This window comes from Rhinopithecus roxellana, chromosome 21 (assembly GCF_007565055.1).
Source record: "Rhinopithecus roxellana isolate Shanxi Qingling chromosome 21, ASM756505v1, whole genome shotgun sequence".
Classification (NCBI taxonomy): Eukaryota; Metazoa; Chordata; class Mammalia; order Primates; family Cercopithecidae; genus Rhinopithecus; species Rhinopithecus roxellana.
In genome coordinates, this window is record NC_044569.1 from 23,607,183 (window position 1) to 23,624,699 (window position 17,517).

General features: G+C 38.1%; 1 pseudogene across 1 annotated transcript in view; it reads left to right on the forward strand.

Annotated features, from left to right (window-relative positions):
- Positions 1–17,517, forward strand: part of LOC104682232 — a 112,850-nt pseudogene that overhangs the window by 20,263 nt on the left and 75,070 nt on the right. Inside the window, exon 3 of the transcript XR_004055707.1 lies at positions 5,471–5,623. The product of XR_004055707.1 is annotated as an aspartate aminotransferase, mitochondrial-like (transcript). The remainder of the gene's footprint in view (positions 1–5,470; positions 5,624–17,517) is intronic.

Below are 17,517 nucleotides of genomic sequence, written 5' to 3' on the forward strand. Positions count from 1 at the left end.
CTTCCAAGACTAAACCAGGAAGAAGTTGAATCCCTAAATAGACCAATAGCAGGCTCTGAAATTGAGGCAATAATTAATAGCCTACCAACCAAAAAAAGTCCAGGACCAGATGGATTCACAGCTGAATTCTACCAGAGGTACAAGGAGGAGCTGGTACCATTCCTTCTGAAACTATTCCAATCAATTGAAAAAGAGGGAATCCTCCCTAACTCATTTTATGAGGCCAACATCATCCTGATACCAAAGCCTGGCAGAGACACAACAAAAAAAGAGAATTTTAGACCAATATCCCTGATGAACATCGATGCAAAAATCCTCAATAAAATACTGGCAAACCGGATTCAGCAGCACATCAAAAAGCTTATCCACCATGATCAAGTGGGCTTCATCCCTGGGATGCAAGGCTGGTTCAACATTCGCAAATCAATAAACGTAATCCAGCATATAAACAGAACCAAAGACAAGAACCACATGATTATCTCAATAGAGGCAGAAAAGGCTTTTGACAAAATTCAACAGCCCTTCATGCTAAAAACCCTCAATAAATTCGGTATTGATGGAACGTACCTCAAAATAATAAGAGCTATTTATGACAAACCCACAGCTAATATCATACTGAATGGGCAAAAACTGGAAAAATTCCCTTTGAAAACTGGCACAAGACAGGGATGCCCTCTCTCACCACTCCTATTCAACATAGTGTTGGAAGTTCTGGCTAGGGCAATCAGGCAAGAGAAAGAAATAAAGTGTATCCAGTTAGGAAAAGAAGAGGTCAAATTGTCCCTGTTTGCAGATGACATGATTGTATATTTAGAAAACCGCATTGTCTCAGCCCAAAATCTCCTTAAGCTGATAAGCAACTTCAGCAAAGTCTCAGGATACAAAATTAATGTGCAAAAATCACAAGCATTCTTATACACCAGTAACAGACAAACAGAGAGCCAAATCATGAATGAACTTCCATTCACAATTGCTTCAAAGAGAATAAAATACCTAGGAATCCAACTTACAAGAGATGTCAAGGACCTCTTCAAGGAGAACTACAAACCACTGCTCAGTGAAATAAAAGAGGACACAAACAAATGGAAGAACATACCATGCTCATGGATAGGAAGAATCAATATCGTGAAAATGGCCATACTGCCCAAGGTTATTTATAGATTCAATGCCATCCTCATCAAGCTACCAATGAGTTTCTTCACAGAATTGGAAAAAACTGCTTTAAAGTTCACATGGAACCAAAAAAGAGCCCGCATTGCCAAGACAATCCTAAGTCATAAGAACAAAGCTGGAGGCATCACGCTACCTGACTTCAAACTATACTACAAGGCTACAGTAACCAAAACAGCATGGTACTGGTACCAAAACAGAGACATAGACCAATGGAACAGAACAGAGTCCTCAGAAATAATACCACACATCTACAGCCATCTGATCTTTGACAAACCTGAGAGAAACAAGAAATGGGGAAAGGATTCCCTATTTAATAAATGGTGCTGGGAAATTTGGCTAGCCATAAGTAGAAAACTGAAACTGGATCCTTTCCTTACTCCTTATACGAAAATTAATTCAAGATGGATTAGAGACTTAAATGTTAGACCTAATACCATAAAAACCCTAGAAGAAAACCTAGGTAGTACCATTCAGGACATAGGCATGGGCAAGGACTTCATGTCTAAAACACCAAAAGCAATGGCAGCAAAAACCAAAATTGACAAATGGGATCTAATTAAACTAAAGAGCTTCTGCACAGCAAAAGAAACTACCATCAGAGTGAACAGGCAACCTACAGAATGGGAGAAAATTTTTGCAATCTACTCATCTGACAAAGGGCTAATATCCAGAATCTACAAAGAACTCAAACAAATTTACAAGAAAAAAACAAACAACCCCATCAAAAAGTGGGCAAAGGATATGAACAGATATTTCTCAAAAGAAGACATTCATACAGCCAACAGACACATGAAAAAATGCTCATCATCACTGGCCATCAGAGAAATGCAAATCAAAACCACAATGAGATACCATCTCACACCAGTTAGAATGGCAATCATTAAAAAGTCAGGAAACAACAGGTGCTGGAGAGGATGTGGAGAAATAGGTACACTTTTACACTGTTGGTGGGATTGTAAACTAGTTCAACCATTATGGAAAACAGTATGGCGATTCCTCAAGAATCTAGAACTAGATGTACCACATGACCCAGCCATCCCACTACTGGGTATATACCCAAAGGATTATAAATCATCCTGCTATAAAGACACATGCACACGTATGTTTATTGCGGCACTATTCACAATAGCAAAGACTTGGAATCAACCCAAATGTCCATCTGTGACAGACTGGATTAAGAAAATGTGGCACATATACACCATGGAATACTATGCAGCCATAAAAAAGGATGAGTTTGCGTCCTTTGTAGGGACATGGATGCAGCTGGAAACTATCATTCTTAGCAAACTATCACAAGAACGGAAAACCAAACACCGCATGTTCTCACTCATAGGTGGGAACTGAACAATGAGATCACTTGGACTCGGGAAGGGGAACATCACACATGGGGGCCTATCATGGGGAGGGGGGAGGGGGGAGGGATTGCATTGGGATTTATACCTGATATAAATGATGAATTGATGGGTGCTGACGAGTTGATGGGTGCAGCACACCAACATGGCACAAGTATACATATGTAACAAACCTGCACATTATGCACATGTACCCTAGAACTTAAAGTATAATAAAAAAAATAAAAAAATAAAAAATAAATAAAAATAAAAATTTGTGCTTTCCCGATGATTTGTGGAACACCTTTATCAAATATTATCTACATTTATACATAAATGAGTATATTTCTGAGTACTCTATTTTATTGGGCTATTTGTTTTTACATACATCTCATACAGTAATTACTATGGCTTTATACTATGTTAATACGGTTAATGAATGACTCCTTCTCTTCACTCTTCTTTTTCAAAGCTGAATTAATTTTTTGTGGCCATTATAGATTTTAGACTAAGTTTACAAAATTCTCAAAACATTTCAACTGGAACTTTGATAAAGATCTGTATTAGTGGCCGGGCACGGTGGCTCATGCCTGTAATCCCAGCACTTTGGGAGGCCGAGGCGGGTAGATCATGAGGTCAGGAGATTGAGACCATCCTGGTTAACATGGTGAAACCCCATCTCTACTAAAAATACAAAAAATTAGCCAGGTGTGGTGGTGACCACCTGTAATCCCAGCTACTCAGGAGGCTGAGGCAGGAGAATGGTGTGAACCTGGGAGGCAGAGCTTGCAGTGAGCTGAGATCACACCACTGCACTCCAGCCTGGGTGACAGAGCGAGACTCTGTCTCAAAAAAAAAAATAAATAAATAAAATCTGTTTTAGTTTCCTATTGTTGCTATGATAAATTACCACAAACTTAACAGAAACGTATTGTTTTACAGTTCTGTAAGTCAGAAATCCCACATGATCTCACTTGCATAAAAAGTAAGTCACCTGCAGGGCTGTGTTCTCTTCTGGAAGATTTAAAGGAGAATCTATTTCCTTGCCTTTTTCAGCTTTTAGAGGATATCTTAAGCTTATGACCTTCTTGTTCCATCTTAAGAGCCAGTGACATTGTCATATGTCCCTCTGACCACAGCTGGGAAAGGCCCTCTGCTTTTAAATGTCCTCATGATTAAATATACCCACTTGGATACTACAGTATAGTCTCCTTATCTCAACATTGATCATCTTAATCACATTTGCAGATCTTTTTCTTTTTTTTTGTCATAGAAGATGACATATTCACATATTCACAGGTTGTGGGGATTAGCATGTGGGCATCTTTGGGAATCCATTATTTGGACTATCCCAGAATTCCATCACATTTACAGAAAAACTTAGGGAAAATTTAAGGAGGCCTACTTCTCTTTTTAGAGAGATCAATCACTGTATCCTGTATGAGAGTTTCATACTTTTCCCCACAGTAGTATTGTGCACTCTTGGTTAATTCCCAGATTCTCTATAATTTTTGTTACTAATGTAAATAGTATCTTATTTTTAGTTGCAGTCTCTTATTGTTATTGCTATCGTGTAGAAATACTATTATTCTTGTAATTGATTCAATATCTGGCAGGCTTACTAAAATCTCTTACCAATTCTAATAATTTGTCCATTGAGTCTACTGATTCTCTCACACTTTTCTATTTTCCTCATTTCTATAAGCCAGGGGTCAGGCAGCTCTGGCTTTAGTACCAAATCCATCCTGACAACTGTTTTTGTAAATAAAGTTTACATATTGCCTGTAGCTGCTTTTGCATGATGGCAGAGTTTAGTAGTTGTGACAGAGACTGTGAATGGCCCACAAAGTCTAAAATATTTACTATTTTTCCCTTTCCACCAAAGTTTGCCAAGCTCTGCTCTAAGGCTCTTACTCCTCCTTCCCATAGCTTACAGTTGGTATACTTTACAGAGTCTTAAAAAGTAATGCCTAAAATCCATTAATCCTTACAATACTTTCTGAAGTCATACAAGTTTAGTGTGATAAAGTTTAATACATTTCTTTTCAAAATTGCAACTGCCACTAGGCTGTAAAATGTAATTTTGAAGAATGAGGCAGGTATTGCAACACTGTGAGACTATGAGTCATTCATTGACAAGATGGGACTGCCAGACTGTGGGTACTTAGCTATTGGGAGATCCTACAGTTGAGATCCCATTGAAATGGGAAAACTGATCACTCTAAACTTAAGAGCTTTGCTATGTCATGTAGGACTGCCCTGGTTTCTACTTTAGATCAACTAAATTTGTATTGGTAGAGATGCCCTCTCTAGGAAGAATGAGAACAATGCTAAAGCAAGTATTCAGAGCTTGAAGCATACCTTCTGTGCCTCCTCAAGTGGTCTGGAATTGAAGGACATTCTTTCTGCATTGCTAAATGTGGCATACTTAGACATCATAAGTTAATTTTTAATAAACAATTCTGTTCTTGTATATAAAATGAAAAAACTTAGAAGAAATAATCTATGGGACAAGCACTTAGAAAAACTTGTCCAGCTTCCAGTTTTTGGCTTGAAGAAAGCCAAGGTGCAACTTTCTTTATTTGTCCAACATCCAGGTTCATCCCATACCAACATCCTCTATTATTCTGCCTCAGTTCAACCCCAAGAAGATCAGAGTTGTATACCTGAGGTGTACTGGTGGAAAACACATGCCACATCTGCCAAAGTCCTGAAATTGGTCCTCTGGATCTGTCTCCAAAAAAAGTTGGTGATGACATCATCAAAGTAACTGGAGACTGGAAGGGTCTAAAGATTATAGGGAACCTGACCATTCAGAACAGACAGGCCTAGAGGAAACGGGTAACTTCTGCCTCTGCCCTGATTATCAAAGCCCTCAAGGATCTGCCAAGAGACAGAAGAAAGTAACAATCACTAAACACTGTGAGAATATCACTTTTGATGAGATTGTCAATATTTCCTGACAGATCACTACGGATCTTTGGCAGAGAACGCTGTGGAACCAATAAGGAGATCCTGGGGACTGCCCAATCTGTGGTCTGTCGGCTGCAAAGTTGACGCTTCCACCCTCACGATATCACAGATGACATCAATGGTGCTGCGGTGAAATTCCCAGTTAGGTAAGAGTACAAAGAAAAATATTTCAACCACCAAAAGTTTATTCACTTTAGCTTGACATTTAAAGTCGTCTGTGGTTTTCCCATATACTAGTCATTCCCAAACATGGCAGAATCACCCATGGTGCTTTAAAACAATTACAGAGTCTTTGAGCTCAATTCTGAACCTACTGAATCAAAATCTCTGGGGGTATGATCCTAGAGACTACTTTTTAGCAACTTGCTAATACATTCTTATGTATCTAACCCAGTTTACTATCCGAAATTACCTCTTCAGTCCTGCTGTCTTGCAATCCGTTATTAGTCTTCACATAACTTTTCAGAAAAATTCATTTATCCTTTTTCTACCTATCTTTTCTATTAGTTGATTTGTCCTTTTCCTTTTCTATCTTTTTTTGTTTTTCTATCTCCATGCATCCCTTTAAAACTTCCTTGCTCTTTTGACGTTTTTCCTCTCTTTGGAAAGGTGAGAAATTGAGAACAACCGTGAAGCTAGAGGGAACAGTTCCCTTAAGACGAATCTCACTGCTGACACCAAATGGAAGTTTGAAGGGTTTCCCGTAAACACCTCAGGTTTGATAATTTTCTACAAAGACTCATATAACTCACTGACAGCTCCTATACTCGTAGTTAAAGTTTATTACAGCTCAGATACAAATTAACATCAGCCAAGGAAAGAGGAGAGGCATAGGGCAGAGTCCAGGATGGGCTCAATGTAGAGCTCTGGTTGCCCTCTCCCTGTGGCTTTAAGAGTGGCCTTCCCTCCTCCTGGCCACAGTGTGTGATGATATACACAGACAATCACCAACCGTGAAAACTCACCCAAGCCTTTGATATCCAAAATTTTATTCAGGTCGATAACATACTACCTGTGTGGCTAAACTTCAGTCCCTAGCTTTCCTGGAGTTTGAGCTAATATCTTTAATTATCAGTTTCTTTGGAGGTCAGAACTGATATGACCTTGCTCTAAGTCTTCATCACAAATCACATTCTTGGACTTCCTGAAAGACAAAGCCCCAGAAAATACATTCTCATCAGGCAGGGCACTCGAGGGACCTGAAGATCACCTCCCAGTAGCCGAGGGCAAAGGCCAGATCTCCTGCTTCTCTTCTTTCAGCCTGTTGTCACTCTGCCTCATTATTTCTTGGTAGAACTTGATTTTGTCAAAATAGGCATGTTTTTAAAGTAATAGTTGGCAGCTGTTAGGAAACAATTGGCAGTGTCTGGCAGGAAGCGAAAGGGTTATGAAAATATACCCCATGCCTAGAATGCTTACAGCACGTATGGAATTTAACTTTTACAAAAGTCTCTAAAGGAAGCTATTTTTTTTTTTTTATATAGGATAAAAAAGCAAAGACTCAACATGATCACAGAGACAGTAAAGGAGACAGAATTTAAATTTGGGTCTTGCTGACTCCAAAGTGAATGCAGTTTTCTCTATACCAGATGTGACTCTGGGTTATTATTGCTCTTCCCCACCATGGGTGAATATTCATTGCAAGGAGCAGCCACTGCTTCTGAGAGTGATGAGAAAGGAGAAGGGTCTAGGTCAGCCTGAAGGTCAATCCAAGCCCATGGATCAGTATGGGCAGTGCTTGAGCTGGATACGATGAGCTCTATATTCTCTCTGACTCCTGAATCTACTTTAGATGAAGAATTAAAGAACCAGTGGAGGCCGGCTGTGGTGGCTTACGCCTGTAATCCCAGCACTTTGGGAGGCCAAGGTGGGCAGATTGCCTGAGCTCAGGAGTTCAAAACCAGCCTGGGAAACATGGCAAAACCCCTTCTCTACTAAAAATACAAAAAATTAGCCAGTTGTAGTGGTGGGCGCCTGTATTGCCACCTACTTGGGAGGCTGAGGCAGGAGAATCGCTTGAACCTGGGAGGTGGAGGTTGCAGCAAGTGAGATCGTGCCACTGCATTCCAGCTTGGGCAACAAAGGGAGACTCCAAAAATAAATTAAAAAAAAAAAAAAGAACCACTGGAGAAACCCTCTATGACTTTGTGCTCATATTTCAATTATTAAAATTTATGTTATTTTTATTGCAATGCATTATAAAGTAGCCATGATTATATTTAGTTTTACACATGAACAAACTGAGGCTCAAAGGATTGGAGAGCAGACGAACAGTAGAGCTGAAATCAAAATCAAGGTGAACTTGACTCCCATGCTTGCATCTGTCTGCTATACCACACTGCTTTATCTTATCACCATACATAGATAATTCATGAAACAGAAGTTATGCATGTCACCTTTCCCACTTCTTTTGTTATTTATTGGAGGGGCACTGATGCTTTTCCAGTAATGTATGTTCCTGGTATTTTGTAGATAGGAACAAGCTCTGTACTTGTCAAGCTTTCAAAGCAAGTGAAGGCTCTGCCCATTGTGTTTCTGGTTTGACTGCGGCTACCCTTTTCTGTAGAGATAAAGTTGGTTATACGTGTGGAGGAAAGAATGAAGGTAAAACATGTATTCTTTATGGCATGATATAATTTTAGATCTTAACTATTTTATTACTTAACCTTCTAATAGAGAAGCACTTCTGCCATTCTTGAGTTTATAATTAAATTTGGAATTTAATGCCTTCTTAGGACATGGCTTCAAATCTAGGGGAAATTAAGAGGAAAAAATATTCTAAAACTCACAAGAGTTGCACATAAAGCCATCAATCCTACCAAATTTTAGGACTCACAGTCCAGAGAAAAGTCCAATGCATTAATCTGAATGCTAGGTAGCTATGAGTCAGCCAACCCATATCAGTGTCATCCTATAAATCACCTATTACCCCTACAGGACGTAAAAGCAGCCAAATATTATATTTAGTAGATCCTAGTCTTGTAATTAAAAGACAAAAAGAGAAGCAGGGGACAAGGTGACTAGCTAGAAATATGACTCAGTAGGACATACAATCTCTACTTTAGGAATGTCACACCATGGGTATTTTGGGAGGAAAAAAATGATTTGAATGACTATAAGGTCCCCAACATTGGATGAAGTCATATTTATTTTAAGGAACAAGCATAAAATCAATGGTGTAGTATATTTTGCCAGAAAACAAAATTTAAAGAGAAGCTCCTTAAAGCTGCTAAAAAGGAATTTTCTGAAAGGATATATTTTCACTTGTGTTAATTTCAAAATAATATAACCCAAGTAATTTAATTGATCTTGACATTTTACTGAATGACACTTTATTGAGATCAACATTTTGGTTTTTTGGGAGAGCCATTGATGGGTGTCAGAGCATTATTTTACAGGTGTCTCAAATTTTTTACATAACAAGTTAATGTTTTATATTCAATTTCATATTGAAACCGCCATTGCAAAATTGTAACTGAGACATTGAAACTGATCTGACCTAACCAACTTCATCTTGCTTCTAACCTCCAAATTGTCCTGTTCATTCCTGGGTGTAGGCTGAACTATCTTTGGGAGGAACTTAGTTTATAGTTTATAAAAACAAAAACGATAACAGGCCTTTCCCAAAACAAACTTCCTACTTGCCTGGGAACTAGACTGCTTTTGTAGGACTAACAAATTAGCCACAAGATTAGAAATTATGGCTTAGGAGTCATGCAGCTGGAGGCTACAAGATTCTGACGCTCCCTAAACTGCTCCTAAGATCAATGCTTGAGATATTTTGGAGACGCTGCCATTGATGGATCAGCTGGCACCACCCATATCATAAACTGGCTCATCTGATCTTGTGGCGCCCACCCAAGAACTGACTCAGCACAAGAGGACAGCTTCAGTTCCCTATAGTTTCACCTCTGACCCAACCAGCCAGCACTCTTGACTCACTGGCTTTCCCTCACCCACCAAATTATCCTTAAATCCTCTAATGCCCAAATGCTTGGGGAGACTGATTTGAGTAATAATAAAACTTCAGTCTCCCACACAGCTAGCTCTGCATGAATTACACTTTCTCTATTGCAATCCCCCTGTCTTAATAAATCAGCTGTGTCTAGGTAGCGGTCAGGGTGAACCTATTGGGCAGTTACAGTAATATGTGATTTCAATTAATATAGTTCATATTATACTGTATCATATTGTGATACAAATATATTGCTTTACTTTGTTAATTTTTAATTAAAGTCATTTAAAATACTTTGCATAGTGAAAATGTGTAATAAATGTTGATAAATCTTCTCATATTAGTAATATCTTCATAACAAATGTCACATTTGGAAACTACATGTAAGGAAATGATAGTTTAGATTTAGATTGAACCTTGTAGGGAAATTTGTGTGCTTCAGTGGAAAACTAAGTGCTCTGAGCACACCCTTCTGCATTATCTGATTCTGATTCTATGGGGACTCTTGGCATTGCATTTGATCCATTTTACAACTGTGTAAGTTGTAGATAACTGATAGCAAGATGCAATAATTCTTTTCTATAGACATGCAAAATAATTCTGTTTGGTAGTTCAGTTGACTTCCCTCCCTCCAGGAAAAACAACAGATTTCTCTCTATTTGTAAATGCATTTCAACTTTCCTTTTCTACACATAACTTTCTGCTCCTTTAACTTATTTTTAAAACTGATTGTACCAGCTTACTGTTTTCCACGTTAATAATGAGTTTAAAACAATCTTTAACACGTATTCATTTTATATCTATGTGAGACTCATGATTTTACCTGATTTTTGAAAATTATCCTTTAATAAATGACACTTAAATGTCATCCTTTTAAGAAACCAGAGGGGTATTTTTCTGTAGTTGTTACATATTGAGTCATATTAATTGTTGCTTTTATTTTCATATCTTTTGATATGGCTGCTGTTTCATCTGTCATAGTTTTAGTTAAATATTCACAGGTGTGTGTTTTGTTTTCCCACCCTCATTGTAAGCTCTTTGATGGTTAATGCTTCCCTGTATTCCTTGCTGTGCCTAACATAGCACGTTACACATAGTATGTGATCAGCTTGGCGATAACTACAAGTTGAATAAAATACAAATACTGGGTTTCCTATTTCATCTAGTCTCTGTACCTTCTCTGTGGTCTTTTGCAAGTGTTACAAGACTAGTAGCTTCATATTGTAGATTGTGAACATCCTAGGAGTTCTATACTTCAAGTATGAAAAGGGCAATTGGGCATTTCCCAATGACTTCTTAATTTTACTTTTCACTATTTTTATGTTATTTTTATATGACAATAGTAGTGTGTGAAAAAATAAATGTAGCCTACATTTCAAACAGATTTCAGTCTTTGCGGATGTTTGCTTTATGGTTATAAATTACTCGGAAGAGTTTCAGCTCTAGAGTTTCTTTCACCCAAGGCCTGAGTGTCTGGCAAACTTTATCCCAAGGATGTATTTGGAGAAGGAGTGCTCTCTCTTAACACATGAACCAATGATATATACTTTCTAGAAATGTAAGTGGATTGGTAGTTTGTATGTTTTTATCCCTTGATTGATTACTTTAACATACATTTTCATATTTGATTTTCACAAAAATCTTATAAAAGACATATCTGCTATTTCTCCATTTTACAGCTGAGTAAACTAAAGTTTTATCAAGTTAAGTGACTAGAGCTTTGAACCCAGGACTTCTCCCATACTAACTCATTCTTGTTTCATTAAAGTAAGCTATTCTCTACATCTTGAGAAGGTCTTATCCTTCAAAGCATCACCTCATGGTATAGCCTTTCCAATATGCTCTGGGTCTATCTGTACCATTTTCTAAATTTTACCCAGAGTGTTTCCTAGAAAATTATAAGGATACAAATAAAATTGTTAGATCACAAATACATATATCTTTTTTCACATAAATGAAGGCCTAAATAAAATTTGATACTGAATTTCTCTTCATCTGTTTTTCTCTGAATTGGAAACTTAACTTCATGGCAATTTCATGTTGAGCAACTCCAATCAGATTACTTGCTTTCCAAGGCCTGTCCTGATTACTGTTAGTACAGTGATAGGGAATCCTGGATCTTCCAAAAAAAAGTAGGAGATCAAAGGTTAGTCTTGAATAGTTATTCTCAAATTTTGTTGTACATTAGAATCCAGACCTTTAGGATCTGAGCTTCCACATATATTTTGGGGGATGCTGATCTAAGGTATTTAATTTAGGAAAGATCTAAGGGCCTGAGAACCAGAGTCCACCAGAGCCAGAGAACTGTAAGAGTTTGTTGGATGAGGTCACAGTTTTCCTAGAAATCACTCATCTGATTTTTTAAAAGACTATTTATTTTAGAGCAGTTTTAGATCCATAGCAAAATTAAGAGGAAGGTACAGCTCATCTGATTTTAATGTGCTCGAATCTGTCCCTCTGTCTCTTCTGAGGTGACTAGAGCAGACCAGATGTAAAGGTAATCCCAGACCGTTCTCCCTAGCTCCCTAGAAACTTATGTTCTTGAATGGATCTGCAGAGACTTACTTATGAATCATTGGTACAACACAGTGTTCACAGAACCTGAGAATTAACTACTGAAGGGACCTATAAGATGTTTTTTGCTAAAATGCTGATGAAACCGACCCAATTGTCCCACAGAACTGATGTTTATGGGTTTTTTTTGAATAAACATAGAAATTGACCTTCCTAGTCATGAAACTTAAGAAAGTGACATTTCTCTCTTACCTGAGTTCGTTTCTTAGGAAACCAACCCTCAGGCCTCCCAGATAGTATCAAGGAGCTAAAACTCACGAGATCACTGAGATCACCGCATCTAGACAATGGGATGCCAGACCCCTCACCCATCATGGTGGCCTAACTGACCACCTGTGTCTTGTTGACCAACTCCTCTTGCTTATCCCTCCCTGATTCCTATTTTCTCAGATATAGTTACATTTCTTCTCTACTACATAATCCACAGATTTTAGTCCATCAGGGAGGTGGATTTGAGACTAATCTCTCATTAACTAGGCTGCAGCACCTGATTAAAGCCTTCTTACCTGTCAATACTTGTGTCTCAGTGATTGGCTTTTTGTGTGGTGAGTAGCAGACCTAGTCAGAAACGGGCATTTCGGAGACACTAATTATGAAAATAAATTATGATTTAGAAGAGCAAGAAAGTTAAACAAATGTTTAATAGGAGAATACTAAAACTGCAACATTCTACTGAGAGATATCAAAGAAGACAAATAAATGGAGAGTCAACTCTACTTCAGAAAGAAAAGATGAAAAATTTTAAGTGTTTTGCCACTTCCCTGCATGACACCTTTCAATGGATTATGTTCACATTCAAAAAGAAATTCCAAAGTCCCTGCCGTTTATCCAAAGATGCTTCACAGTATGACCTCTGATCTCTCCCTAACTTGTCATCTTCTCTGTTTTCAAAGAAACAGAGAACGTCATCCAGCTTAGTGTTCTCCTTTCCTCTTCTCTTTGACAACCATGTGGCTTTCTTCCTTGCTTCCTTCAGGTCTCTGGTTGTAACCTTTTGAAAGTTTTTTCCTGCATGCTGTACAAACAAAAGTAATCCACATTATTGCAGTAGAGAAAGAGTTTAATCGACAGGAGGCTGGCCATGCCATGTGGGAGACAGAGTTATTACTCAAATCAATCTCCCCCAGGATTCAGAGACTGGAGTTTTTTGAGGATAATTTGACTGGTAGCGAAACTGCCTTTGCAAAATTATGAGCGAGACAGTGAAAGAGATCTAACTTAACTGACTTCATCTTGCGTCTAACCTCCAAGCTGTCTTTGTTCATTCCCGCGCATAGGCTGAACTAATTTTGGGAGCAACTTAGTTTATACTTTAAACAAAGATGGTAACAGCCTTTTCCCAAAGCAGACCTTCTTCTTGCCTGAGGACTAGACCAACATTAGTCACAGGATTAGAAATTATGGTTTAGGAGTCATGCAGCTGGCGGCTACAAGATTCTGACCCTCCATAAACTGCTCCTAAGATTAGTGCTTGAGATATTTTGCAAATCCTGCCCTTGATGGATCATCTGGCATCACCCAGATCGATAAACTGACTCATCTCATCTTGTGGCCCCCACCCAAGAACTGACTCAGCACAAGGGACAGCTTCAATTCCCTATGGTTCCATCTCTGACCCAACCAGCCAGCAGTCTCAACTCACTGGTCTTCCTTCACCCACCAAATTATCCTTAAAAACTCTGATCCCTGAATGCTCAGGGAGACTGATTTGAGCAAGAATAAAACTCCCGTCTCCCACACAGCTGGCTCTGTGTGAATTACTCTTTATTGCAATTCCCCTGTCTTGATGAGTTGGCTCTGTCTAGGCAGCAGGCAAGGTGAACCCCTTGGGTGGTTACAGTAGGGGACCATGGGGTGGGGAGAATTGATTGGTTGAGTAGGAGATTAAATCATAGGGAGCTGAAGCAGTGTTTTTGCACTGAGTCAGTTCTTAGATGAGGGTCACATGACCAGATGAGCCATTTTATTGAACTGTGTGGCACCAGTTGATCCATCTAGTGCAGGGTCTGGAAAATATTTCCAGCGTCCCTCTTAGGTTTTATGGTAGTGATGTTATCCTGAGGAGCAACCAGAAGGTTTAGAACCTTGTGGCCTCTAGCTGCATGACTAGCCATAATTTCTAATCTTGTGACTACATTGTGACTACAAACGCAGTCTGGTCGCCAGGCAAGAAGAGAGTTTATTTCAGGAAAAGGCTGTTATCTTTCTTTCAAAGTTAAGCTATAAACTAACTTCCTCCCAAAGTCCTATACCCTGGAATGAACAAGGACAGCTTGGAGGTGAGGAGCAAGATGGAGTTGGTTAGGTCAGATCATTTTCACTGTCATAATTTTCTGTTATAATTTTTGCAAAGACAGTTTCATGATTCGGTATTGATATAAGAAGCCTTTCCAATAATGTTATATACAATATTACCCCATCACTCTTTGGCTCCTTTCTTTGCTTTACCTTGAGAGCTCTTATCATCTAGCACCCTCTCCACACCCTGACTTTGTGTTGTTTATCTATTTGTTTGCTGACTTTGAAGTAAATTAAAATATTTCACCCCAAAATTTATTTCTTTGACATACTTTGAAATGGATACTGCTTGGCCAGCAAACAGAAGTGGCCTTGCAAAGCTATTTGTTGTGGGGAAAATTTGCACCTGTAGAGAATCTTCATTAATGTAACCAACTAGCCAACCTCCCCCACCCCCCGCCCCAGGTAGGTTTCTTACCTTTCAGGACCCAGGAGGGATTGAGAGTCTGACATCTTCGTGAGTCTGAGATCTTTAATAGTCTGAAAAGAAACATTTGCCATCTATTCTCTCTCAGGGAGGCTTCATCTACATAGCAAGGCTCCCCTTGCCAGCCAAGCTTCTTTTTTTCTCCCCGTCTTGCCACTAAACCTGATTTACCAACATAACTTGCTTTTGGCCATGTTCTGAGTCTGCATTCTTTACTGTGGCCTCAGGATGGTATATAACCTATCATATCTTATTTTTGGGTTGCCTGTTCATCCTGAAGGCTCCTGTGTATACATGTTAAGTAAGTTTGTATGTCTTTTATCCTATGAACCAATCTGCCCCATGCCAGTGATTTTTCAGCAAACGTTTAGGGAGCCCATGGCTATGGGTCCCCCATGGTTTTGACTCTTTTATGCAGATGTTCCATAGGGAAGACTTTTTTTTTCCACTGCTCTAGCAGTTAATCTGGTTCATAGTAGGAACTTGATACATATCTGTGAAACAAATTAATAATGAATGATCATTAACCTACACTACAAATTCAATGAGACCTCAATCAAAACCCAAGAGATTTTTTAAAAACTTTATCAAATGATTCAAAATTCATACATACCTAAATTTAGAATATGCATACTTTTAAAAACAAATTCTACTTGCAGGCAGTGATTCTAAAAATAATTGAATAAATGTTCAGGTATCTATAAAAGGATGATTATCATAGAATTACTCATAAAGCAGAAACTAGAAAATAATTTTAAGTACATTAATTGGAGCTAGGTTTATAATTTATGGTGTATTAAATTAAAAGATAATCTCTGATATAAACAATACAGTGATAAGTGAAAGATGTTATCAAACAACATGTAGTATAAAATTATTTAAAAGATATAATTGTGTATTTATACATATACAAAACATGTCTCTTAGACTATGTATGAAGATATTAACAATATTTTTTATTGGTAAATCCAGAATGACCTTCACTTATTTTAAATCTCTTTCTTTTCTGTCATAACCATGAATTATTAATAAAAGGAAAAGGAAACTATTTTTATTTTTTAAAAACAAAAGACAGTATCTAGTCCAATTTTTTTATTGGACAGATAAAAGAAATTGGTCTCAAGATACAAATTATCTGTGTGTGTCTGTGTGTTTAAGTATTGAAAATAGGGATAAACACATTTATCCAATATAATCCATCTGGAAAAGAAGAGCAGGCTTGGTTTTAGTGAAAAGTTGTGAGTTGTTTTATTTTTTCCTGAACCAAATAGCTGTTTTTTATGAACTTCAAGCTTAACTGTCATATTGCCTTTTGGCAAGACACTTGATTTGAAGGTAGATGTACTCTGCAAATAGAGTATATCTATCACAGACTACTAATGTAGCAAAATGAAATCACACAAGTAATCTCTTTAGATAGATTCCAGTGAATCTTCTTGCTCATTTCAATACAAATCAAATCTATATTAAAATATTAATGCAAGGATTAAACTATATAAGTACCAGGTCAGACTGGAGGAAGATTAAAAGGAATGCAAGAATCAACCCTCAGGCATCAAGTTGTAACTTCAGGATATGAGCTCATAAGATATAGTTATTTGCATAAACCAAAGTCACAAAGGGAAAATATGTTCTCAAAAGATACCAATATTAGTAATTCCCTGGGTTTGTTTGCTGCACATAAAATAACTATTTATTGTGAAACTCAAATGGTTTTTGTTTAGCATACTTGTTTGATTTCATTTCTTGATTATTTCGGGTATTCGTTTAAATATTGGATTAAAAGAATTTGAGTAGTTAAGTACTTAAGAAGTTCAATTTTGAAAAGCCCAAACTGTGAAAATATTATGTGAAATGATGTGAACAATTTAAAACAACATCTGGGGCGACAGCTAGCCCAGATAACGCCCTTCTACGCAGTGGAGAAAGCTGCCTCCTCTGGGTGGACACGACCACATGGTTTGGCAAGCCTCTTCTCTGGGCAAGCTGGGGAAAAAAACCCAAAAACAAACAAATAAAAAAACAGCATGGCTATGATGAAGGTGGAGGGAAAAGTGGCCTCTTTTAATTTTGGTCCTGAGGTTTTAAGAGGAATATGTCTGTGAGTAGTGAAACTGCCTTTGCAAAAATTAAAACGGTGAGAAAATGATGACCGTGAAAGAGATCTGACCTAACTGACTCCATGTTGCTTCTCACCTCCAAGCTGCCTTTGTTCCTTCCTGAGAGTAGGCCAAACTAACTTTGGGAGAAATTTAGTTTATACTTTAACTTTGAAACAAATGTGATGAAAGTCCTTTCCTAAAATAAAACCCCTTTTTGCCTGGGGACCAGATTGCCTTTGTAAGACTAACAAATTGGCCACGAGATTAGAAATTATGGTTTAGGAGTCATACAGCCAAAGGTCACAAGATTCCTAACTTCTCCAATTGCTCCTAGGGATAACATCACCATTTACCATTGTAAATTGGTGCTCGAGACATTTTTTTCAGACACTGCCATTCTGATGCACCAGATGGCACCACCTAAACTGGTAATCTGGCTCAACCAGGAACAGAAGACAACAGAACAGGGATAGAAGACAACAGAAAGAACCCACCAACAGCCCCAATGATTTCATCCATGGCCCAATCAATCAACACTCCCCACTCCTGCCAAATTATCCCTAAAAAACCTCAGTCTCCACATTTTCTGGGAGACTAATTTGAGTAACAAAACCCCAGTTTCTCATTTAGCTGGCTCTGTGTGAAATGCATTCTTTCTCTGTTGCAATTCCCCTGTCTAGATAA